At 50.4% G+C, this 27,376-nt stretch overlaps 1 protein-coding gene across 1 annotated transcript in view; it reads left to right on the plus strand.

Annotated features, from left to right (window-relative positions):
- The first annotated feature begins 17,776 nt into the window (after nt 1-17,776).
- The window catches only part of LOC105187303 (zinc finger protein sens), a 31,934-nt gene continuing 22,334 nt past the window's right edge, over nt 17,777-27,376 (plus strand). The window contains exon 1 of the mRNA XM_019842876.2: nt 17,777-17,956. The gene's annotated coding sequence lies outside the window, so the exon portion shown is untranslated. The remainder of the gene's footprint in view (nt 17,957-27,376) is intronic.

Raw genomic sequence — 27,376 nt, forward strand, 5'->3', positions numbered from 1 at the left:
GGAATCCAGTTTCAATTGTCACCGCGCGGACCGCACGAAGAAAGTTTCTGTCGGGCCTCGCGCAACACCGCAACGAGGACGACGGCGAAGAGGCCGGCGACAGCACCGCCCTTACGGCCGATCCAATTAAATTCGCCGACGAATTCAGAAATAAATCTCTCCGTGAAAACGGACGTCGGCTGGCTCTTGTGGACGCGCGGATAATAATTCCGGGCCCGGGGGGCCCTCTCCTCGAACGCCTCTTCGAGCTTCTGGTTAACGATTTCACATTTCGCACCCACGTGGATTGCCGTCGCGTGTGTGAGAACGCTCACGAGAGATCTGGTACACGAAAACGGCAGGTTGCCGCCGTTGAGTAAGACGTCGCCGCGAGAGAAGCGTTCGAGAAGCTTAATTTCCACATTTACAATGTATCCTGCATTCGTAATATTCGCATCGCTCTTTTGTGCCGAATTCAGCGGAAGCTGAATATTATCTTAACATTACCTATCGCGGAGCGCCTATCGTGTGAGCTTTGTGTAAGATTCTGAAATTTCTCTCAAACTCAACACTTTGGGCTTCGAGTTGGCCCCAAACACCGCGATTAGTCCTTCTTATATCCGAAAGTCCTTGTAAAGAACATGGACGTGAAATCTAAAGAGGATATTAATCGATGAAGGAAACATATCCAGAGTCAGACATACGTCGGCTGAGCAGAAAAGAAGAGAAAAAGAAAAAAAGAAAAAACAAACAACGCACTGGAGCGGATGAATTGAACGAAAGCGCGATTCTCCGCGATTTCCCGCGCGGACGCGCGTGCATAACGGGAACGCGATCGCGCCGATCGAGGGGACTCTCGGCGTGGATCTCTCTCTCTCTCTCTCTCTCTCTCTCTCTCTCTCTCTCTGTCTCTCTCTCCCTCTCCCTCTCTCTCTCTCTCGATCCTTGCATCCGCGAGCGGCGTTGAGCGAATAGTAGGGCGTGGGGTGGCTGACTACTCCGGAGCCCGGATCGCTCCCGCAAGGTGGCCTCAGGTGGGAAGGAGGAACGGAGGGGAAACGACGACTTAGAAAGTGAAACTGAAAACGCCAAGTCGGATGCGAGAGGACCCCACCCTGGCGTGGTCTACTCGCACACACCATCGCGCCGCGAGGTCTCGCCGCCGCACACGCGTGAGCCTCGCGCGCGCGCGCGTCTGGTGAGCGAATTTAAAACGGCGCTGCGCAGAGAAAAACGGAGGCTGCTGCTGCTGATACATCGTCATCGTTTGGTACGCGTGAGGTCGCGACGGGCAAAAACGCAGGGGGGGGACGACGGGGCAGGAATTTTTCAGCAAATCACAAACGCGACCTCGCGGCCGACGAGAAAGCGGAAGATCTCTTTGTTGCCGCGAGAGAGATATGGAACGCGCAGATCGCGTGAAGCCTCTTCTAACAAACTGTCCGACCCACACACGCGCGTCGCCCGTCAACCTGCAATATGACGATAATGAGATGACAAAAACTCCCGTGTACGCGGACTCGTAAGCCATGAGCGGGCAAAAAATTCCGGTATCCATCTTGCCTGTCATCGACTGACCTCCCTCCCGCCGTATGTTTCTTCAATCGCGCGAGAGGGAAAAAAAGGAGCAGAAAGAATTTCGTGAAAGGGTGCCGGCAACAGAGACAGAGACAGAGAGAGAGAGAGAGAGAGAGAGTGAGACGCGTCAGGGGCAGGGAGGAAGAAGAGGGGAAGGAGCAAGAAGAAAAGAAGAAGAGGAAAAGGAGGAGGAGGAGGAGGAGGAGGAGGAGGAGGAGGAGGAGGAGGAAGAGAAGGAGGAAATTTTTGCAGTCGGCCGCGGGAGTAGGTGTACGCTCGGGACGTACGGTCGTCGTACGACAGTATCGCGAGTACTCCAGGAAGAGACGAGGCGGCGCGGCGGAGGGAGGGATGTTAGAAAGTAAAACCGAAGAGTTAAACTTCCACCGGCGCGGCTCGGTGCCTATACCCAACCCCACCCTGTGACGAGCGGCGCTCCGCTCCTGTTGCTCACGCTGCGCCCGTTGTGAGAGAGAGAGAGAGAGAGAGAGAGAGAGAGAGAGAGAGAGAGACCTGTACTCGAGTAAGTACGCGAACGCGAATGCACGCGTGCACACGGCCGTCCGTGAGCGTGAGCGTGAGCGTACGCGTGATTAGCGGCGCGGCGCGGCGGGGCGGGCCGTCTTTCCGCCGCCAGATATCCGTAGAAATGCAGCGCCAACTGACGAGATGAGATTCTCCAAGAGCAAAGTAAAAGTGGAGCGCGTTCGGACGTTTTTCCCCTTTTTCCCCTCCGCTTGTCGCTCGCGAGAGCTTTTCCTCGATCGCGCGAATCGAGGTGCGGACGTGAGAATTCGTCAGCGTCCGAAACCCGAGGAACGGTTGGTGATTCAGTTTGCTGAGCAAAAAAAAGAAAAAAAGGGAAAGAAAAAAGATGCCATCGTATCGTGAAAGTCGGCGCGAGATGCCTCGGCGAGCATTTGCTTCTAATGTTTTGCGGTCGGCCCGCGCGCGCGCGCTTGCTTGCTTTACTATATTTAAAAAAACAGGGAACCCGTCCTGTCTCGACCCGTAAAATAAGAGATCGCCTGGAGCAACTCGATGACCTCTCGGTCGCCTTCTCTTTCGCCCGTTCCTACTTTTTTTCTTTTTTTTTCCGAGGATTTCGCACAGGAAAGGGAAGTGCCGAACGGTTTGCGGTACTGCTGGATGAATTCTGCGAAGCGGAAAGATTCGCTGGAGAAAAAAATGATCGACGATGGATCGAGAATCGCCACTGGCTTTCGTCGAAGACGTCCGCTCGGAGCGCCGGAGTGAATGAAGCGAGTGAAAGTGAATAAGTCGACTGTGTGATTATATACGGTGGGTAATGTCGATACACGATAGACGCGCTTCATTGATGAGGGAGTGACGGGATGAGATATGAGGCAACTTTGCACCGTCGGAGATCGCGCCTGCACGGGAGGAGATCGATCCTGCGGAGAAAGAAGTTTGCCGCAAAAGCGATCATTACGGGGGGGGGGGGGGGATACCTAATGATATTTCGATCGAAAACAGAAATTCCAACTTTCCATCAGCCTGGCTGGCAGATAAAAATGCTTTGAATAATGATAGCAATAGATTGTGGAAATTGAAATGCTGAAATAAGTAACGCGTTGAAAGCACAGTGGGGAAGCGTGATTACCAAACTGAAATCGCGCCGGGAGAACCCTGCTTAGTCATGACACTCTTCGTTCATTAACAAATACATCTCGCAGGCGCAACTTCCCGAACTCTTTGTAATATTCAAATATATCCCTCGGCACATCGCGATTGGACAGTATTTTTCCGGTCGTTCGGTCCGCGCGTATACGTCAATTATCTCCGTGGCGGCGCATATCACTTTCTCTCTAACGGCCGTGTTAAACCGCACGACTTTAAAGTGGAGGTACTCGCGGAAATCTTATTTATCGCATCTGTTTATCCCGTTAAGGTCTTTCGAAACATTCCTGGGTGAGTCGACGATGCCGACGGCGGGACGAGCCCCGCCGGTGACTCCCCCCCCGCAGGTGCGATAATGGGTCACCGCTTTCGCACTGGCACACCTGGGTTTCCCTGCCGCGAGCCCCCTGTCTCTGCCTGTCTTTGTGTTGAATTTTGCGTGCATCTCCGGCGTGAGATTACTCGGCGAGTTTTCACGGCTCGCTCCCGCGGATGTGACATTTTACGATTCGCGTCGCGAACCGTCTACTCGTGTTCTTGCTCGAGATCAACCGCGCTACCGCCGCGTTATCTCCGATGTAGCGCAACGGAACAGACACGATTATCGCGACGTGTGATACCGCACAAATATCTCTCCTCGATTTTTGTCTTTTGTCTGTTGCCTCTTACCTCGCGCCTCGTAAATTATCCTCGGTAATCTGTACACGAGTCTAGCAACAGCTCCGACATGAAAATAAGATTATGCCGCATGCTGCGTGATAAAATAATAAGTCTACGATTTTTACGACTATACGTGTTATCGCGCGTTATCACGCTCTCCCATTAAGTGGGTTTCACTCGAGCAAAGTCTCGAAATTGATTTCCAGCAATTCCACCAACTTCCTCCGAAAGACGTATTTGTAAATCGAAAATCCCAGGCACGAGAAAGCGCGCAACTTATGGTACACCCCTGTACCCTGTGAAGCTGCAATACGTTACAGAGAAGAAAGACTCTATAGGCGTAATGGCCATCATTCATTCCCGGTGCGTGAGACATATTTTACGAGAACGTCGTTTCGATTTCACTCGCGTGCCTTAATGAAGCTATTTACAGTCATAATTTCAATTTGATTTAGTTGCGAAGATCGGGCGAGGCTAATTATGCGGCTCGCGTACGTCCGTGGTGCATTAAACGACGATAAACCCTTATCCTGCGCCCACGATGTGTTCCCGACGAGGGAATATAGGAGGAGGAGGAGACGCAGAACTATGAGAACGTTAAATCGTATCTCACGTGTCTCCCACCTCCTCCGCGATCGCACTTCGCGGTACTGCATCCTCCCCGTCGTTGCATTTAACGCCCATTGAGAAACACCGTAGACGGTGCTGCGCCCTTCCCGTTTCAATCTGCTCGTTGCGGTTAGACGCAACGCTCTTTAGACGACGACCGACCGCGAATACTCGAAATTCGCGGCTCGCGCTCGCTCACCCGCGTCAAATAATCTCTCGCCCTTCCTCGAATCCCTACGCCCGCGGCGTACGCCTTATACGTAGGATAAATCTCTTGACATGCCTTGACATTGCACAAGATGCAGGATGATCCTTCCGCACGTTCATCGAGCGGCGAGAGCGCGGCGCGGTCTTTTGCGTTATGATTTTTCCCGCAGCGTAAAAATCCCGCAGAGATTTCTTACGGGTACCGGAAAGTCTTTTCGTATTTTAAGCAATCTTCGATTTCCATGGTCCGTAGTACGAGTTCTTGATTTTAATCCAGAATTAATTCAAATTCCAGGTTAATCGGCAACATTTCTTTATTGTATACGTCAGCTTTCATTAAGATCGAACTTAACTCCTGGAAAATGGCAGCGTTTGAACCAAATGAAGAGAAGACGGAGAAACGACGAGACTTTCCGGACTTTCCCTAACAAGTACACCATTTCTTCATCGCTCGGCACGTGTCTGCAGCTTGAAAACCTTCGCGACCCTCGAAATTACAAATTACAAAGTACTATTGCACGCATAATATTACCATCTACACTTTTCCTCATCGTACATACACGATGGAAAGCTTCGAAGAAACGACGATACGTACACAAAACATCGAGATCGAGCCTCGGTTGCGTGAATTCAAGTTCCACGCAGCACGGAAAGGAAAGACTTTGTATTAAACGCAGTGTTCCGAAACTTTGTGTTTCTCACGTCGGAAATAAATAGCCCGCCGCATTGTTGACGCTTAGCGCGAGCCTCGTCTCGAGGCTCGCGCTAAGCGTCGCGGTGCCGAAAGACGCAGCGGGGACCCGACCCGCTTCCCAGGCAAGAAGAAGCGGCGCGGATTCTCCAGGTGGGACGTACCCGGTGTGCCCCGTAAACGGTTCCGATGTTCTCTTGGCCCCCCATAAATGGCGCGGCGTGGTAGTGGCGGCGACCCAACAGTTCGTATCAGCGTCAGGCATCTCGGGCACCGTGTACCTACCAATGTGTTCTTACGTGTGTGGGAAGAATGTGGAATATCGCGAATGGAATGAAGCAACCCGAGACACAGGCCGCGTGTAATGCACGACCGTGCACTTACGTGCACTCGCTCGCTCGCTCGCTCGCTCGCTCGCGCTCGCGCTCGCGCGAGCAGCACCAGTACGTACGAAAACGTACGTGTAGCGAGGCGTGGATGCGCTCCGGCGGGCGTGTAAGTGCATAATCACCGGGAACAAAACGCCGCGAATTACCGCCTCTATCTTCGTAAATGGGGATCTCCGCGAGTCGGCTGCGCTCTCGCGCATTAACCCCTTGCACCGCCCGCGCCGCGCCCCGCGCCGAGTCCGGCTGGCTTGGCCGCGAGCGTTCGCGCTTTCCGCGCTTGTCCGCTCGCACTTTGCGACGCGACTGACGAATCGAAGGAGGATTTTTCAATCGGGACAATCGCACAATTCATCGTCATTTACGGTCATTCGACGGCTGGACCACGGGGGGGTCTCGTGCGCGGATCTCGAGTGCACCGCAACACCTGATTGTGTGTTATTTCGACGCGTATCTTGTCGTCTGCTGAAATCACGTCGCGTTTAACGCGTTTAAACGCGTTTAACGCGATATCGAAATGCCAAATATCAAATGACGTGATTTCAGACGACGAGAAACGCGTGAAGAAAGCTTCAGCTTATACTTAGTGTCAAAATAACACACAACGGGTTTGCAGTGTGCGCGGGGGGGGGGGATCGTCTTGTCGTTGGTCGATTTTCGCTGTTGTTTGAGATTTGTTCGAGATTTTTCACCTTCGCCTCAATGACTCGCGCGATATCCTGCTCGTCTCGGTTCCGCGTGCGACAACTCGGCCGATGCCGATGCAGATAGACACGAGAACGTTGGTCGTACAATAGGCGTGTCTAAATATGCTAAAATATGTAAAAATGACCAGACACAACTACCACCACCCCGCTTCCCTTGAAGTAGTACAACCTGTTAACGCGCGGCAGTTAGTCGGCCACGCGCATCTCCATACACAATACGCGCTGTGCCTACGATCTGTCGAACGGCATTCGCAATGCCGTCGTTGGGAAGAACAATGTGCGATTTGGCGGATAATTACGGAAGCGGCAATTATTCATATACATCGCGCCGACGGCCTGGATAAACAATCCGATCCTATCGCGCGTCGCGTTCTCAACGAGGCGCATTTCAACAGCTCGGCGATGACGAAGAAGAAAATGGAACGATTTTCGTTTTCTTTCATAGGGATAAAATAAAAGAAACAGTTTGATGAGGAGGTAAAATATATTCCTATAAAATAAAATAGTCCTATGCAAGTTTTATCGAAAGACTGTCAATTTGCCTTTCTCGCGAAAAGAGAAACAAACGATTGCGATGTCTCCGACTGATTGCAAGTCCGAAATATTCTTGTATCTTTCGCGCTTCAACGTGATTATTCAGTATACTGGTAACGGTATACGCTGGTACATGGTACGAATCACTGGGCGATCGAAACCGGCAAATCGACATCGGCATTACCCGAGCTGACGTCATCCTAAATACCGAATCGCCTGCAAGCTAGATATCGCAATAATTACGGTCGATCCGTAATCGTCGAGGAGGATCGGGACACGCCAAGCCAAGGGAGGGAGGACAGTGTCCGATGTGAAGAGAAATCTGGCCATTGGCCCAGTTACGATTCGATCGAAAGATAGACAGGGCGGAGAGAATAGATAATTCGAAAGTGATAGCGCGATATCCCTCCGCGCGGCGATAACCATCAAATAAATATACGTTGTCCCGCGACAAGTCGTCAGACTGTCGCAACCGAGGGATGCGGAAACACAGCACGAATATCATAGGATAATTCGGGCGATAAACAATTTCGTAAGTTTCGCGACGCGCCGCGTTCCGAGAGACCGAAAGCGATATCACGTAACATTCAAACGTCTCGAGAGAGCCAGGAATGAGCCTGCCACCGACCCAATTACAGTCGCGAGCGGGAGCACACGAGAAAGAGAAGGAAAGAAGAGAGAGAGAGAGAGAGAGAGAGAGAGAGAGAAGAGAGAGAGAGAGAGAGAGAGAGAGAAAAATAATTACCGAACACGACCAGGCAGATTGGGCGTGCGTGAGGTGGGTGAGTACAGCGAAGGCATCTAGTTGGCTCTAGTTGCGTCATCCTGGTGGTTTTCAAGGACCCCTCCGGCCTGACCATCGCATGCCAACGATATATCGCGCGATCTAAGTGGCAAATCACATTTTGCAATTACTCGATGACCGTTTCAGCAACTACCTGAACGACGTACGTGAAGAAAAAGACTTCACCGCGCCACCGCGTGTGGCGATGAAAAAAAGACATAATTGTAAAGAAATAATAAAAAGATATAGAAAAGAAAAAAGATATTAATCGTTTAATTATCGAGGGAGTGCAAGTCACAATGTAGTCAGTGTTTTACAAAGAGGATTACCTCGCCTCGATAATCGACGGTCGATCAAATAACGTCACCGGGAACTTTGAGGCACCTGAACGACGCGCGACGCGTCGACGTTAACCCTACGTTAACAACCAAACAATACGTTTTATATGCGAGTAGCAGTTGACGTTACGCCGGAAGTGCAACGTTCAAAGTCCTGGGACTCGCGACACGCACAAAAGTGTTTATCCTGCGGCATACCTGACGCGCGACGGATGCGAAGCCGACGGAACAGTAAACATTCTTTGATGATTCACCGGTCGGGATCCCGCTGAGCGGTCGTCGGATCTTATTCGTCAGATCCGAGGAACCATATTAGCGTCGGCACTGACGAGCGCCTCGAGGTTTGTTAACAACGTCTCCTACGTCTCGACGTCTTTGCGTAAAAATCTCAAGTGGCCCGATGAGACCTTGTCTGAGAGAGAGAGAGAGAGAGAGAGAGAGAGAGAGAGAGAGAGAGAGAGAGAGGAGGGAGGGAGAGAGAGAGAGAGAGAGAGGGAGAGGGAGAGACGAGAGGTCTCAATCGACTTCACGTCGCGGTCAAGAGCTTGGCGAAATTTCCGAACGAACCGTTCGCGAAAGACGAAATGACGAGACCAGACTGAAGAATTGACGCTGAAGTGATCCATCATCAATCTCTCTCTCTCTCTCTCTCTCTCTCTCTCTCTCTCTCTCTCTCTCTCGATCCATCATCAAACTCGACGCGCTCTCTCGCGTCAAGTCTACATTTATAAATCGAGGGTGTTTTTAGCCTCCGCGATGGCGCGACAAACTATTGGAATATATGCGCTGCATGATTGTATCAAGACGTCAGCAGGCGCTGCTGCTTTTTGCAGGAAGCGGAAAATGTCCGCTTACGAAAATGCAAGGCGACGCGACGAACACGCTCAAGTGGATCGTTCTTGTCCTCCGTGACGAGATCCTTGTCGAATCAGATACGCCGCGATTTATCATCCAACCGACGACAGAAGTACGATTCATGCGCCACATGTATACACAAAGAAAACGTGATTGCGTGCCACGTAACGCGACGAGGTGTAACGAAGCCGCTCGTGGATGCTCACGACGCTGACAGTTACGTAGGCATGCATTATGCATTTTCGCTATGCACGACCAAAGAGCACATTCGTACAAAACGCGCTCCTCCCACTGAAAGACGTGACGTGACGCGGTGACCAATCCAAGAGAGAATAGAAATCACGCTGCCCCTTCCGCGTCAATCGTTGCTGTCATAAATGCACTTGCCCGTAGAATACGGGCGCGGACGAATCCGCTACTCGCGCACGCCGCGACTGGAAGATGCACCGCGCGTCTTCCTTCTCTTCCTTCTCTAGCCGGGCCTTTAGCTCGGAGATCTCGCGAAACGCGAGCTGAGAAATCGCGCGCACGCGTCGTACATGCGACGCGATCGTGATAAGAAGAAAGTTTAATAGATGAGACGATCTCGAAATTATTCCGCGATACTGCAAGTATTTCTAGGAATGTTTGAGGAACATCTTTGCACGGCTCTCCTTTCCTCATCCTCGACGTACTTTCGTAATTACTCCTGGGAGCATTCGCAGTGTATTCAGGTCGAAAATTGTGCAAGTGGAAGGATCTAGCCGCGGGCCAATCGAGCCCGAGATTTTCACGCTTAACTTATCTCGGACGTCGTTAAAGCCGAGATTTAAGGCGGCCGGCCGGCTCTCTGCGGACTGGCTCGCGGGACGCCACGAAAATTGCAACGAACGATGGCGAAGACCCGAGAGCGCCGCGCGGGACTCGATCGTCGACAATAAAGACGAGCCGCCATCGTGGTGGCTCTCGCAGCCCCGTGGCGGTCGAGCAGTTGTTACAATATCTCTATTAGCACATCGAGATTTAAGTCGCCCGATGCAATAAAGTCTTAAATCTATTGTACGAGAGGATTATCTCCGTCTTTGCGTTACCCAAGTATCGTTCTCTGGCTTTGACTGTGCACGTTCTATCGCGCGCGTTACATGATACTCCACACCACCTCGGCCTCCAACAGGATGTATCAATTTTGCGGGAGACAAAGCGCGCATTAAACTCGGAAAATGTTACACATTCCCGTCATATTTCTCCGATGATTTGCGCTTTCACGCGAGCGAAGCTCGCAATTTCCTTCGCTTCAGCTTTTTCAATTACCTTCTTGCAAATCCGCTTTCTCTCCCTCCCCCCTCCCCCCGCCCCTCTCTCTCTCTCTCTCTTCGTTATCATACATTTAACGGAGCATTAGCCGAGCGTTCCAAGTGTCTCGCGCGCGCGCGCGCGCCAGATGAAACTAGACGCCAAATTAAAGCGATCTCCATGACGACGATGGGTCCCGATCCGGCTAGTCTTTGAAGGGAGCGTTTAGGATGATTAACTTTCACCATGACGCGCCGGCGACGAGGACTGCGACGACGACGACGACGACGACGACGACGACGACGAGCGGGGCTTCCGGAGTGCGCGCGCGCGCTATTGTCAACGACGTTCTTACTAGGGCGACGCGATTCCGCGTGCGTGTCGCGCGGCCTTTGTCGCGACGACGACGCAACGACACCGTCAACGACATCGTGTCGTCGTGCCGTCCTCGCCGATATTCACCCGCGTAGGCGTCTAATGATGGGTTCCGCGCGGCGAGGCCGTGTGCGTGTCGCGTGCACGCCGCGCCGCCGTCAACCCCGTGGCAGCCTGGCAGGAAGGTGTCGTCGCATGAGAATAGAATGCGACGAGGAAGAAGGGGCGGGGGAGGGGGGAGAATCCGTCGCGACGTGGTCGCGAATTCCGACCCGCCTCTATGAGCCTCAAATATCACGATCGACGACCCTGAAGTGACACCAACACGGCAAACCTTTCTGTCGTTCATCCGGTTCTCCCGAGGAGTCGCGGATCGACCAACTACTATCGGGGCGGGGAGGGGGGGGTGGAGGGGGGACGCGTGCGAATCCAGTGCGCAAAGTGAAACGGCGGATCCCGATAAATTGGCGACTGTATGCCGCCAGCAGAAGAATCGTCAGCATCGCGTTTTCCTTTTTGCCTTTTATAAGAACGCGAAGAACGTCGGCGCGCGACGATGCTCGTGATTGCGCGAAATTGCAGGCAGACCCATTGTTGTCGCAATTTGCCGGGCAGCGACGGGCATTCGGAATATCATGGGGCATTGTGGTGCCGCACGAAACGCTGTGCGTGCGGGGGGGGGGGGCAGTCAGCTTTTAATGTGCGTCAGCGGGCGTCACGACGACGGCGGCCGCGTGCCGAGAGTTGAAGGCCAAAATTCGCACAGGTTGCAACACACCACGACACGGCGAGGAGAATCGACCAGAGAGCCATACGGAGTGGTTTAAGTGTGGAGGAAAGCCACGGCGAAGAATCGAAGACGTGCCTTTTTGTCCGGCAACGAGAGGTCGCAAAAAAGTCATCAAACCGTGAAGCCGTGGAAGGGTCTTCGAGAGTGGCTCACGTTTCTCGACTTCTTCCTTTTTTCCCGTTCCTCTTAATCCCGTTGTAACGCCCTGACCAGGTAACTGTGTCAGGACCGCTGTGCTCGAGATCACCGACGCGGTTGCGCAACACGAGCGGAGCGAGGAGATCCACGAGGATCCGATGATCTAAGGTCTCGGGGCGTACACAGCGGCCTCCTCGATTTACTCGTCGCGCTTAGGGTCTCTCGGGCAACTTAAAGCTAAGAAGCTAAGATTGCCAGAGATTGACCCAGAAAGCTGCAGCGAGGATATACCATATAATGTTCCCGCCACGCGAACGACGCGATACGACGACGCGAAGATGAGTGATTCGCGAGCGTCGCGAACGACACGGTGTCCGTTGGGCGAATCGAGCGGAGCAAAAGAGGAAAAGAGTTTAGCTCTGGAGAATTAACCCCTTCCGTGGCACGGATGCACCGGTGCGCGTCCAGATCATTTTCGTGTTGTGTTGAATTTTAAGTGTAATAACTATTGTTGTAGAATCTTTATCCAGTATTTTTTGGGTCGCTGATTACGAACTTCAACTTAGTTTTTTATAATTTGTTAATAAAAAAAACTATAATCAAATTAAAATGTCGGAAAATTGTAAAATTTCTTTTTTCACACACGGGATGTGTGAGAGTGAGAAAGGGTGAGAGAGAGAAACTGAGGAGAGATCGCGGCGTCCGATGGAAGAATCGTCGTTAGAACGGGGGCACCGGCGTCATCAATGAATTTCACGCGACGTTCGACGTCGTTTGACCGCAGCGCCTAAAAGAATCCGAGTGTTCGGTAGTGCCAAAAAATAGAGGATGTAGGACGAAGAGCGAACAGCGAACGAGTCAGTTCGCAACGAGCAGCAAGAGCGTTAAGAGCGATTTTATATAAAAATCGTTAATTTAGTGACTTAAGAAATGACCAATTACTTTTATTTATAATATTAAGCATTTCTAAATATTTTAGTCGCCATATTCGGTCCGCCATTTTGAATTTCTATATTTTGACCTCAAATTCGGCTTCAGCGACTAAAAAACTGAAGTGTATAAATTATTGAAAAAATCCGCCCCGTCATTTTTCTGGGGCGGTTTCAGTGATTCAGTGAGTCATTTTACGAAATTTCGCTCTGCCATGGAAGGGATTAACATTCGTCCGGCGAGGTAACGTCGGGATTATTTAGATCCATTGGCGGTTCAGGTGCATAATTTGCCCTTTTTTCTCTTCTACGAGAAAAGTAAAAAATAAAATAGGGACTCGGTGATGACTTGGAGAATTCTTTTGACTTCGAAGGAGCTTTCCGAGTCACGGATGATCGCGGAATGAAAGCAACAGAAAAAAGGAGCCATATGGGATACGAAAGTATAACAATGAGCTAGTCCGGTCCTACGACAACTGTGGATCGTCAACGTGCAGAGTCAAAGACCGGAATGAAGTATCCTGTGAGACGACAATACAGTTGTGAAGGTGAATGTAGACCTTTGTGAAAATGGCCCCTTATTCTTCAAATTTGAAAAAAATTATTATGAGATTTCTGAATGCCCCTCGCAGAGTTGAGTTCGCAATCCTTTATAAAAAGAGCTTCGTCATTTAAAGAAGGGAAAATACTACTATTTTAAATATTACTATTTTAAAAATCGAAGGGCCAACTTCACGACGCTCCCCATTATGTAAAAAATGCAAATTTTTTCAGAGTTCTAGATAGATCTTTAATAATTCTATAGTTCTAGATAAGTTTTAAAAATAGTTCTGCTTAAAACAATAAGAAAAATTATATTTAAAATTCTCGAATTAGAAAACGAAAAATGGCAAGAACCCTACCAATTCTGGTTTTAGCGCGTCGAGTGTTAATAATAATATTTAGAACTCGTGAGGGGCTAACCAGAACTCTGAATAAAACGTCGGATTTTCGAAAAGATTGATTGTTTATTAAGCACGTAAAATTTTTTTTTCGGAAATCCGACGTTTCATTCAGAGTTCTGGTTAGCCCCTCACGAGTTCGGAAGATTATTATTAACACTCGGTGCGCTGAAACCAAAATTGAAAGAGTTCTTGCCGATTTTCGTCCCTCGAGTCGAGTATTTCCATGTCCCTCGGATCGAAAAATTTTTTTGGAAATCCGACGTTTCATTCAGAGTTCTGGTTAGCCCCTCACGAGTTCTGAAGATTATTATTAACACTCGGAGCGCTAAAACCAAAATTGAAAGAGTTCTTGCTGATTTTCGTCCCTCGAGTCGAGTATTTCCATGTCCCTCGGATCGAAAAATTTTTTCGGAAATCCGACGTTTCGTTCAGAGTTCTGGTTAGCCCCTCACGAGTTCCAAAGATTATTATTAACACTCGGAGCGCTAAAACCAGAACTGAAAATGTTCTTGCCGATTTTCGTCCCTCGAGTCGAATATTTCCAAGTCCCTGGGATCGAAAATTTTTTTTCGAAAATCCGACGTTTCATTCAGAGTTCTGGTTAGCCCCTCACGAGTTCTAAATATTATTATTAACATTCGACGCGCTAAAACCAAAATTGGTAGGGTTCTTGCCATTTTTCGTTTTCTAATTCGAGAATTTTAAATATAATTTTTCTTATTGTTTTAAGCAGAACTATTTTTAAAACTTATCTAAAACTATAGAACTATTAAAGATCTATCTAGAATTCTCAAAAAATTTGCATTTTTTACATAATGAGGGGCGTCGTGAAGTTGGCCCTTCGATTTTTAAAATAGTATTTTCCCTTCTTTAAATGACGAAGCTCTTTTTATAAAGGATTGCGAACTCAACTCTGCGAGGGGCATTCAGAACTCTAATAATTTTTTTCAAATTTGAAGAATGAGGGGCCATCTTCACAGAGGTGAATGTAGTTGGTAGGTAAGGAGCGAGACAAGAGTATATGCATAGGCAGTCTAAAAAGTTCTCGATCTGACACGTACATGGCATTAGAAACTGTCAAACTATTGTATTGGGGAGTGGCATCCCTGATGTAAACCCATGTAAACTTTTATTCAATCTGTCAAGTCATTCCAATAGTAGCACCAGTTGAAAAAGCTTTGTGCCAGATGGATGGCATATTTGCCAACTATTGACCAAAAACGCATTCAAATGCGTATTTCCCGAACGTGTCTGGGTGGTTTTAAGCAAAATAAAATGGATTTCACGCGTCGTTTCATAACTGTTGATGAAACTTGGATCCACCACTATACACCGGAGCGAAAAGAATCTTCCTTCCGGAATCACACTTTAATGATGGTATCGAATTATTGGAAAAACGTTGGAATAAATGTATGGAAGTTTCGGGAGATTATATTGAAAAACAAAACATACTTCACGACAAAAAAGTTTTCTTTAATTGTTAAGCCGAGAACCTTTCAAACTGCCCTCGTCCCTCGTCCGGCGTCGACGATGAACGTCGGTGGGACGCGGTTTCGAGCTTTGACGGTGAAGTCCGACACGGAGTGGAGGAGAGTGGAGGAAACACTCTTGATACAATTGCGACAACACCGAAATCGAAACGAAGCGGACTAAGCAGGAAGTCGACGGATAATGTGACAGCGGGATAACTGAGTATAAGCCGCGTAACCAAATCGAAAGTATATAACTTGAAAGCTAACGATACAGCTAAGGAAGGGTCGGGCTTATCGACTTTTTCTCATTCACAGATGCTTCGACTTTACCCGAAGAAAGTCTTGTGTGTACTATATGTATTATGTGTGTTCGCGTGCTTTTGATCCTTCGATGTGATCGAAATAAAGTTCAGATCGATCAAGCCATAATAAAAAAAACGATCGTCGATATTAACGGGCTTCTACGTAACGTAAAATCCACTGGCTGTTTGGCTGGATATAAAATTATGGCTATAATAATACCAAGTGAAATCTCACGTCATGTGACGAAACAATTTCAGAAAATGTAATTATCCGAAGGCACGGGTTATTAAGTTTGCCTGTGTGTGTATTCTTTTTTTAAGCCTGACCTTCTTTCAAGTCGCTCGGATGGTATAAGGACGAAGAAGAAGAACAAGAAGATGATGATGAAGAAGAAGAAGAAGAAGAAGAAGAAGAAGAAGAAGAAGAAGAAGAGAGAACCGAGGAAGGAACGAATGTACTCGCGGGCAAGGGAGCGGTAGGTAGGGTGTCGATACAGTTGCAAAGGTGAATTAGTTGGCTGGGAGGTTACACCGCGAGTAACGATAGAGAAGAGATAGTGACTGTTCGATACTCCTCATTCTATCCCACCCTGCCTCTCTTTCTCTCGCTCTTTTCCTCTCGCTTCCGCGAGAGCACGTCGACTGAGCTGGGAGGATTCCGGTGTGTCGGTGACCATCGGGTGGGAGTGGTGCACCAACACCATCCACCTCTCCAGGATCCCGACCCGGCTCATGGGGAGTGGGAAGAACAGTCAGAAGAGTGCTCCGAAGGAACTTAGCGGAGGAAACGTTGGCTAGAGGGAGACGTCCTTCGCTGGCGGAGTAGGAAAAGGAACACGAAGAAGTGGATGCAGGCGGTGGAGGGAGAGAGAGGGAGGGGTGGCAGCGAGAGGGGGGGGAAGGCAGGTCGCGTGCCGGCGTGGTGCTACTCCGAAGCTGAAAAGAGAGGAGAGCATTTACCTTCCCGACGTCTCTCACGGTTAACACGCAGGGGAGCTCCTTTGCTATCCTCTGCGCGTGCACTCTCACAGACTCGCAGAAACCGACGCGCGTATATATACGTACATATATATATATATATATATACACTTAACTTACACGTACACATCGAGGGGGGGTATCGCAGTCGCGTGAGCACCCACACACGCCTGTCCTTTGGCCACACTGTACGATCCGCTGCACACTCACACAGCTGCAACGTAGTCCGCGCTGCGCTCGTCTCTCTGTGTGTGTGTGTGTGTGTGCGCGCGCACACACGCCCGCGCGGACGTCTCCTCTAGGTGTTGTTCCCCCTGTGGCTCACCTACCTACCTATCTACCTACCTACCTACCTACCTACCTACCTACCTACTTACTAACCTACCCGCCAGCCTACGAATTCAGTCTCCCCGCCCAATCGACGGCATATACTTGCGTGTCTGTTGACTCGTATACGCGCGTCTCACCACGGCAGTGTGCACGTGTGTGGGTGTGTGGTGCGTGTCCTCTGTGTGTGTGTGTGTGTGTGTGTCCGTGTACGGCATTCATACGCGGCATCGGCCGCTTTACACACCATCTCACACGGCTTACTCACCAGCGTACGGACCACACTCCGCTCTCGTCGCGTCTCACGAATCTCCTCCGCGAGCGCTCTCGGTTCTCGCTGATATTCCGCTTCGTCCGCGGCAGGAAGGAGGAGGAGGAGGAGGAGGGGGGGGGATATCACACGCCTCGAGAGAGGACCTGGACAACGGAGCACAGGCACCAAACGATCGCCGGACGGTGGTGAGCAACGTGGTTGGCTCCTTCCGTCGCTCCCGAGAGAGAGAAACCGACAGTCAGGACTCGGCTGTCCTGTCGACCACGGCACGACACGCGCTCAATCCGCGAGCCGACTCGACTTTGCCGATCGAGCTTGCAACGGGGATCGACTGTGCGAGATCCCTCGGGAACCGCTCGCCCGGGTCGGACAGAATCGCCGCGCTGGGACTCGATCATATCGTTCAACGCCGGGACCGGGACCGCGAGAGCAGAGCGAACTCTAGTCAGCGAGAGTAGGAGGAGGGTGAGATCCTCAAGGAGAGACAAGGAGAGCTGTTCCCGGTGTGGTGTGTGCTATTCGACTCGTCTTGCTCGAGAAAGGACACGCGCTGTGTGCATCACGGACCGAGAGCGCGCGATCGGGACCGTTATCCAAGCACGTGGTCGCTACCACGAGGTATCGGAACGAGAAGCTCTTCCTGGTGGAATCCGGAATCGGCAGACCGCGCGACAGAGGGAAGGGCTTCGGCACAGCTCAGCGGGATGTTTGTGCGGACGTTTTGATATCTCGCGATCTCGTAGAGGCCGATAATCAGGCGCAAATGCGAAGGCCCGGAAGCGAAGAGGAAGAAGAAGAAGAAGAGTGATCTCGAGTGTGAGGATAGTGTGTTGTTTGAAAACGAGTGCTCTTTTTGATTCACCTTCGCGCCCCTTTTGCTACCCTTCTCTACTACTCTTCACCTCTCCGTAATCGTCTGACTCTGTCCCTGTCTCTCTCTCTCTCTCTCTCTCTCTCTCTCTCTCTCTCTCTCTCTCTCTCTGTCTCTCTCCCTCTCTTTCTCTTCCTGCGCCCCCCTCTCTCTCTCTCTCTCTCTCTCTCTCTATCTATCTATCTTTCGTTTTCTCTCTTTCTCTATCCTGGATCTTCTTGTGAGCACGACGAAGGTGGAAAAGTGTCACGAACCAGCGGAAGTGACAGAACGACCGATCCCCCTCGGCGTCAAGGTCGTGGAATGACGAATAAGGTAAGACGATTCACGGTTCTCTCTTCCCGTTCGTCGTAGCGGCGCCGACGCTCATCATGTATTATTACATCGCGGCATCCCGAGCGGTGCTCCTGAATATTTATGAGGGTGATCGGGATCGCGCGTTCAGGATTCGCCGGCGAGTCCGAGGAGAAACGACGAGAGGAAGCTGACTTCCGACGTTAGGAATTTTTCGTCACAACGTGTTCTGACCAACGTCGCAACGTCGCAACATCGATATGTCACGGTCAGCGATCGTTTCGATGAAAACGCGAGAATAGGCGAGAAGGCGAGAAGAGACAAAAATTGAAGAAGGGGAGAGGCAAGTTTGAAATTTTTCTCAGAAAGTTACTCGTTAGCCCTCATCTCCTCCTCTTTCTGGGATCTTCTGATCCCAGTACGGCAAAAATTTGCACGACGATTCATTATCGGCCAGCGAACGCGAGACTCGCCGTATTTCAATCAGGCTATTGCGAAAACTCCCTGCCAAGCTCGTCGAATTTCCTGATCGCGGCGCCTCGTCCCATCGTTGTCCACGAAATCACGATTCGCACTCCTGGCGCCGGCGTCTCGCGCTCCCGGTAATTACGGAGCTCCTATGCAATGCAGAGGAGGTGTCGTCGCGGGCACAGTAATCTGCGCGCGGGAACGTCGAATGAGAATAGTAATAGCCGCGAATGGGACACTTTTCATTTGAATAAAAACAATCGAATGCGCGCGCGCGTTCGTGTGTGCGTGTGCGTGTGACCACGGAAGTTGTCTCGCAATCGATGGCTCGCCGATGTTGCGTCCGATAAGCATATGCACGCTTCGTGAAAAAGAAATATGATAATAACGGGGACGCAGCTAGAGAACCAGTTAATGATAGGAGAATTCGATCGCTACATTTTCTCTCATCTCGCTATTTGCGGTCGAGAAAAAGAAAACTTTACAGATCCTCCGATGCTTCCGCGAGAATCGCAGTTAATGGATTTAAATGGCAAAACGTTCATCACGCCGGAGACCCCGCCTTCTTAATCGCGAGAATGCGACGCGATGCCGGAAAAAACTTACGTAACACAATTAAAAGGCCGCTCAAAGCGCCGCGCGCATCGTCTCTCTCTCTCTCTCTCTCTCTCTCTCTCTCTCTCTCTCTCTCTCGCGATATAAATTCACGTCTCTACTCGGGTATCGCGCGAAAACGCGTCGGACGTCTAATTCGTTCGAAACCAGTTCTGAAGCTGCGCTTGCGATCCCGCGCAAAAGTGAGCCGCCCACACTCGTCCTTATATCACCGAACGGTTCGTTCTGCCGCTCAGGAAAGCAGACGTTGCAAAAGCTATGTTCCTCCGCCATTCCTGCCGTTTCCTCGTTCATAAATTTACGCGCCTCCAGGTGCGCGCGAGCGCGCACGACTGCGCCCATTCGAGGGATACAGAACACGTGAGATTGGCTGGTACACACGAGACAAGAGCGAGAGACCTTAAGGTAAACGCGCGTCTGCGCCGAAATAGTTAAGGCAATGCGAGTCGTATCGCATGATGTAAACGCGAAAGTGACAGGCGCCGCGAGTCGCCTCGAAGATTTACCTCGATAAGGGAAACACAATCGGCGCGCGAATGTAGCCGAGGTATTCGCGAAATGGCAAGGAGTTGATAGCTACACGTGGAAGACAGCGTGGAAGTGCCAGTATGATAAACACGAAACCGCGGTGCGGTTGGCCGAAGCTGAGAATCGAATCGCGCGGATTTCACCTCCGCCACGCGGAAAATCGTCGGCCGGCGTGCGAATTACCGCCGATGTATTATTCATCAGCGCGGTTGGGGCACGATGGACGCGCTGCCGTCCAGGGTAGACCACGGCGACGTTAACAGTTAATTGATAACAGGTAAGTCGGGCGCGGGACGCCGCGATTTTTGTTGCTGACCGAGCCACGCCGATCTCGATATAGACCAAGCAGGCAGCTTGGTGAACGAGCGAGCGAGCGAGCGAGCGAGCAACCGGCCGACAACACCGTTAACAGTTATGTGAAACCAACGCGGCCGCGAGCAGACCGCTCTTGTCTCGTGGCCCATTATTTTCTTCTCTCGAACTGTTGCTCTTACTGCTGCCCGATCCATCTCTGCCTCGCTATCGGCAATTTGTTAGGATCGGCCGCGCGTACGTGCGCCGACGCACCCATGACTGCGATAAATCGCAAATTACGTCGGGCGCGAATATTGCTCATCGCGCCGAAGTAATTGTAAACAATGCTCAGGCGCTCGGGCCCTCGGCGCCTTAGGAACAAACGATAACTCGCGTGGCCGCGCAAGCAGAAATTTCAAGAGGCAAAGCTGCGCGCGCGCGCGCGAATAACGAGTTCCGTTCGGCGGTATGCGCTCGTATGCGCTCTTGTTGCAAAATTGATTAACGGCTGCGTGCGCGAGGTCGACAGATTGAACTCGGACCTAGCAGCGCGCGAGCACGTAACTGTCCGTTCCTCGAACGAAACGGAGCCGACAGGCTCGCGTCGTTGAGAAACTCCGCGGTTCTTAATCTGCTTTACGAAATTTTCTACGTTAAAACACACAGAGCCCACGTAAAAAGAGCGACCACGGCGAATCTCCGGTATGCGTTCCGATAAATAACCACGGACAATTCCACTCTTACGCTTGTCCCGTCGGTTCCCCTCTTGCAAAAGCGAATGGTACGTGACAGTGTCAAGCAATGTTACGCGAACGACATCGGGGGATCCTACCTCCTGTATGTGTGTGTGTGTGTGTTTTTTTTCCGTTGCTCAACAATCCGGCAGCAATCCGGTGTACAAGCGGCAGGCCGGTATTTGAATACGCCCGCTATTACGAGAATGGGGAGCACGACAATCATGAGAGATTCCCAGACGTTCGAACAATGTCCTCCTCCACCTCGGTTCTGGATTGGCGCAAACGGCAATAAAACGGGCCCCCGAACGACATCACCGTCACCGGGTATACCAGCTGTTAAGCGTTTCTGACAAGCGCCGATGCTATCCGGTGTTTTGTATAATTTACGACCATAGTTGTTTTTACATCTCATTTTTTCTCCATTTGCGTATTATCAAGCTGCTCAAGATGATAATCTGCCTGCGATATAAATAAACGTGTCGAATAAAAAAAATTTTACTAGCGACTCTCTGGAGGCTCTATTTTCTCACTCTATTTTCCGACATTTTTCATCAAATTCCTCCAAATCGAGTATTCTCCGAAATTACATTACTCGAGAATATATATTTCATAGATGTGTAAAGCGCTTTCTTAAAGCATCACCACTTAAAATCTCGAACTTTCAAGTCTGGCTCTCGTCTCGTTCACGAGCGTTCATCGATTCATCGAAATGAGCGTTTTTCTGACTCGCACAACTCTAAGAATATACATCATATAGAGTCAAAACAAATTAAAATTGTTAGTTTAATGTTTTATTAATAGTAATTAATAGATTCCCACAAATGTAAACACACTATGCAAGTGGACGCAATTTCTTTTTTATCTTTCATGACGCAAATAAATTCGTTCCGCGATGCAAATTACATTCCTCTGCCGGGACGTGAAGTCGGTAGCGTCAAGAGCTATCTCCAATCTAGAAGCAGGTTGATCGAAACATAGATCACAACATAACTCGAGTCGAGATGCGATTATGACCAAAACAAAGAAAAAGAAGCCGAGACGCACGGAGCTTGTGTAATGGGCCATTCAGAAGGGAGAGATTGGAACAATTTCAGCCGCCTTTTTGCGGGCACAAATAGGTTCGTAAATGTAAATTCGTCTCTCCGGCGACGAAGACGGGATCTTCGGTGGCACAAAGGCGGTGCGTGGGCTCGTATGCCGACTCTATTTATACGTACGTTCTCGCGCGTACAATGGGGCTCTCGCTGCCTTTAAATTAAATTCGAGCAGTGCCGCAATGGCATTGTTAGTCTCATTGCCGTCTAAAGACTCCACCTCGCAAATCGCGGACGTGTACCGAAAAAGTTCGTGACCGCGTCGTGAAAATTTACGGTCGGCGTGGCTCCGCGACGAGAGTCCTTCTCGTTGTCGCATTAGCGTCTTATTAGAAACAACGTTTCTAGCACGATCAAGCACTCGAAGAACTCGATGATTCACGACGCTTCCGATCCGCGGAGGGAGAGACATGAACCGGTTTGTGAATAAAATTATTTATGTAAAATCCGCGAGAAACGTGCCGCGCTCGTAAGAAGCGTTTTGAATTTAGCCGGCTGTTGTCGGTCTTCCGACGAGGGGAAAATCGCCCCGAGGGATAGTCGAGGCCGCGGATTAAAAGCGATCCCGAGGACAAGAGCGAGTTGTTGCGATGGCGCTCGAAGTGAAAATTTACAGGACGGTTCGCGGTGAAAAATGCGCAAAAACACGTGGAATGCGCGGCAGACCCGCCGAAAGATCATTCAAGCCGCGTCGCAGAGCGCAAGAAAGCCGACATTTTTATGACCGGGCTGCAATCACCGAACATTACAGCAAACGTAAACCTTTTTTACCCGCGCCTTGATTTAAAGCCCGTGTCAGTCGGGACGAAACCGCCGTATAAGGACAGAGCGCATCGCTTAAGTAAACGGTATATTAATTAACTATTCTCGCTTGAGGGAAAATAAAAGGAGGAAAACACGAAGAGGAGACGATCGTAAACCGCGAATCGCGCAACTTTGCGTAATGAATTTGGACGCGAGGCTGCGCGCTTGCCGTCCGTTCTTCTTTTTCCCCTCTTCTTGGCCAGAAATACGTTACACCGTACGATATTACGGAGAAACACACACCGTTTGTCATTTAATTACGGTGAACGGCGACAATGGCAGCCTTGTGCGTGACGAAACCGCGCCGACTGCATCTTCGTCGAATGCACAATGCGGCGACCTTGCAGGCGCGGAGAGATAATTGTAGCGACTACTCGATGGGTAGCTTAAATTTGAGGCCACAGCCTACATTCGTGATGTAAGGACGACGATAACATCGTGCCGCGCGCGTAAGGTGGCGTACGGAGATGCAAAAAAGGGCCCGGACAGTACCTACGTGCTTTATTATTCGACGCGCGCGTGTATGCGCGCGCCTCCACCACTTATCCCGTACACGCTGACCCTCTTATTTCATCTCGCAATTCATCGCGGCCTCTTCGAGACGCGCTGTCCGTCTTGTTTAATCGAATACTTCCAACGTGCTTTGCGAGTTGGTCGAAAGTTCGTTGTTAAACGCGGTATTCGATCGGCTCGAGATCGTATTTACGCGCGTATTAGTTCACTTCAGATGCGAGAATTTCAGACAGATGAAGTGAAAAGAAAAAAAATCATCGTGAAATGATCATGAGAAAAAGAATAAAATGTAAATTCGGCGCAAACGAGAAATAAAAAGCAAGAGAAATTGGCGCGCTGAAGCTAGCGAAGCTGAAGCTCTCTCTCTCTCTCTCTCTCTGCGCAACGACTCTGCGGCTCGCTCGCGTGCGTGCGTATCGTAAGCACGCGTGTTTCTGATTTGCTTAATCAGCCCTCCATCATCGTCGAAGGTTGTACACACTTGTTACTTCTCGCTCGTCATCGGCTCGACAGGCCGCCTTCTGCCTGCGCATTGTTACATGCGAACATAATCATGAATTGAAATCGAAGTCAGCGTCTTAAGACGACCGGTCATCCGACAAATTAGGAGGAGGATATCATTGTGCGCGCTGCACCGTTTCAGTTGCAAACCCGCTAACGATTCCTTCGGTCGTTTATTGGCGCGTTCAACAAAGGAGGAAGGCCCGAGAGGCGCGTTCAGCGCGGCGAAGAGCATGCGAGCGCGCACCGTGGAAATCCGCCGCAACTGTCGATTCGCGAGTAAGCCGAGTCGAAAGAGCGTGTTGCACGTACGTCGAATTACGCTCGTTCGAGACTTGCTTATTTATCGGCGGATATAGAGGAGCAGGAAGAAGAGAGAGAGAGAGAGAGAGAGAGGGGGGGGAGGGAGAAGAAGAGAGATGTAGTATGGATGTGTTACGAGATCGCCGATTTGTCAGAGAGAAAACGAAAATGTTCTCACGATCGACGCGGTCTATTAACGATCAACTTGCTCATTAAAAGCGCAGAAAATCTCCGTGAACACCTCCGGAGCGCGGCACCCCTCCGGAGAATCGGATTATCCCACGCATCCTTTCACCGGTTTACGTTTCGTCGGTCATTACGCGGCGGCGGTGGCGGCGGCGACTTTGTGGCGATTTTTGAGTATCAATTCGTTCCAAGGTTGCCCGAGAGAGCACCTGTAATTTACGCTCCGATTAGACGGGGCCGCGGAGAGGTAGGGTGATGAAATTTTACGGAAGCTGTTTCTTACGTTTCGAGGACTCTCGGCAAATTCTGCGAAAGAAGCGTCGATCGTCGAGGCAACTTGAGATATATACACGCGTCAGGAACGGAGAACGCGATGAAAACGTTCTCACCTGAAATTTCGAACGGTATCTTTCTCCGTTTAACCTTTCGACCGTACGCGCGTACACGCGTACGTCGAATGTAAATGCAAATCAAATGTATTCGACACAATAATTTGCATCGACACTGGCCGAGCATTTCACCCGGCCCGGAGCGGGATCAGGTACGCAACTCAGATATTTGTCTGGTAGAACGTAAAATGGATGGCACGACGCGCGAACCCTCAGCTCGGCAAATTTTTCTGCCAGGCAAAATTTTCGATAAAAAGTTTCAATACAAAAATCTTAATTCTTCCTGCGCGTTAAAGCGGACACGTTAACTCGGTTCAATCAACTACGACAGGCAGCGCTGCGCGCGGCTGTCGTAGTTCCTGAAATAATTCGTATGTGCGATCCACTTTGGCGGCAATCGACATTACCCGAGCATTCGATCGGCTGCAGTGCGCTGGGTTCGAAATCTTACACACGCACTTTCTACTCGCGACGAGACGAGTTCGCGAGAAAACAAGCGCGAAAACAAGAGGTCGCGCCGGGGCGCGGAAAGAAATGGGCCACGATGATGACAATGTCCGACAGTGTCGGGCTCGCGTTCTCTCGGAAGAGAACAGAGGAGAGCGGAGGAGAGCAGAGAGCGAAAGACGGAGAGATGGCGTTGACTAACAAACGATGATTTCGTCGTACAGCGTGAATATTTCATGAGGAAACGGTCGGAGATGCCGCGTAGAAGTCGGGCGGTGCGGTCGGCGAGTTTGTCGATCGGATCGCGGCAGAAGATCGCGGTGCGGTGAGGAAGAGGAGGAGATGATGATGATGATGATGATGACGATGACGACGACGACGACGACGACGACGACGACGACGACGACGACGGTGGCGAAGAAGAAGACAAGAAGACGCGTCGCATCGACAAAAGAGAAGCGAGGAGGAGCGTGGGGACGACAATCGTGGAAGAGGAAGCAGAGTGGATCAAGGATGGAACGGTGGCGAGGCGGCAAGGGAGGCCGAAGGAACGGAATCAGGCCAAGCGCTGGGCAACAACCGGGTCGTCTCCCTCCGGAGGAAAATTCATGAAAATCTATTCCTGATTTCGTGGCCGATCGCTGTATATGTTTATGCGCGATATGGAAGAACCCGTGTAATCCTGTCGGCGATTTGGCCGTGCCCGGTTCTTCGCCGTGCAATCCGCGAACGTCCCGCACGCGGCCGATGTTAAATAGCGCGGCGTCGTAATGCGATCTCGAGAATCGCAACGACCGGCCGACGATCAGGAGACGATCATCAACCCGCGAAGAAAACTCAATCCCCGAGAGCTGAGAATCGATCGATCGGCTTTCTACTTTCGCGTGGAAAATAATGCGTGTATGCAAAACATCTCGCAAGATCGTCAATCGCCGGGGTTTTTTTTATGCTTCGTGCGCGTTACGCGATTTGTTCCGACAGATATCAACGTGTTATTTTAGCGCCGTGATTGTACAACCGCTCCACCGTCCATCATCTTCACTCATTTTGTTCATCGACTGGCTGCTGTAAATTTTGATTGATTGGCGCGACATCCCGCCACTGACACTTGCGCGACTTTGAGTCGCCGTTGCTTTTAATTGCTTTTAAATTGGTGGTTGCCGGAAAATCAAAGTACTGACAGGTCGATAGATGAATTATTAAACATTTGTAGGATGTTGTAGAGGATCTTCTCCGGTTGAATAATTATCGCTGAAAAGCGGTTGGTCGATATTAAAACACGCGAATGTTTAATTACACAGCGCTTCCCGATCCGTGCTGTCGGTGCGAGAACTAACGAAGAGAGCTAATCGATTTTAATTAGGAAGGCACTTTCTAGAATGTCCAATTAAATACAGTTCATCGGTCCCTATGTGCCACCATTCACGGGCGTTCCCCGCTTTTATTTTCTATATCGTGCTCTTCGTTTTCTCATTCACACACGATTTCACTCCTTTTAAATCACAATCGCTCGTTAAAGATGAAACGTTACCTTCTGAATCGCGCGAGCCGGATGCGACCGTTTAAGAAATGCTCAAAACGAAATTTGAGATGCGCGCGCGCGCGCGCGCGCGCGCGCTCGCTCGCTCGCTCGAGTTAATATCACATTACCGTAATATAACGGTGCGATACTTTATCGCGCGAATTACACGTGTTATCGATAATGATTATCATCGCCTCGTCGATGTCTGCGTTAGCGCGCGAAAGTCTACGTCATCAATTTCGTAATGACGTCTAAGAGCGACTCTGAAGGCTTTCTCGAGAAAACGATCGAACAAAAGGTCCAATTTTTCCTTCGTATAAATCATTACCACAGATCGTTGGAATCTGAAGGAGATCTCTCTTTGGTGGTATTTACGCGCATTGGGGTAACGGAAGCCCGACATTGCTGAAACTGTCAATAATTGCCAATCGGCCAATCGAATCGGCAGACGACGGAGAGCCGTCGTGGGCGAGACAGCGAGCGACTTCGTACCGGCCGCGTTTCGCTTTCCATCGGCCGTACTACTAACGGTCAGTTTCGCAAACTCGGATATCCGCCAGCGGGTAGAAAACGATTTTCAGGCGAGGCTAACAGAACCGAGAAAATTGTTGCGCCTGATGATGATCGTGTCTAATGGCGGAACCAATTGTTTGATATCTCTGTTACGCCAGAACCCTTCATCGTCCTTCTTCCTCCTCCTCCTCCTTAATCCGCAGTTTCCCGACGAATTATTAGCCAGCCAGATGCGACGGAAAGACGCCGCAGGATTCGTGAGAAAGGCTCGCGCGCGCCGCGCGCGCACACACCGTTCGCAACAAATCTTGATGTTGCACCTGGCTGTTATCTGTTGCCGCGGGTGCTACTAATACTTTCACGGAGAGTCGCCTTCTATCGTAGGCAGATATTTATTAAACGCTCGGGCAACCCTGTGTGTGTGTGTGTGTGTGTGTTGCCACGATGCCTGGCCTGGCCTGGCCTGGCCTGGCATCGGAACAACAATTCGCGTTTTCATCACCGCGATAAGTGCACGCCCGACGGAA

Source organism: Harpegnathos saltator, unplaced genomic scaffold, assembly GCF_003227715.2.
Source record: "Harpegnathos saltator strain DR-91 unplaced genomic scaffold, Hsal_v8.6 scaffold236, whole genome shotgun sequence".
Taxonomy (NCBI): Eukaryota; Metazoa; Arthropoda; class Insecta; order Hymenoptera; family Formicidae; genus Harpegnathos; species Harpegnathos saltator.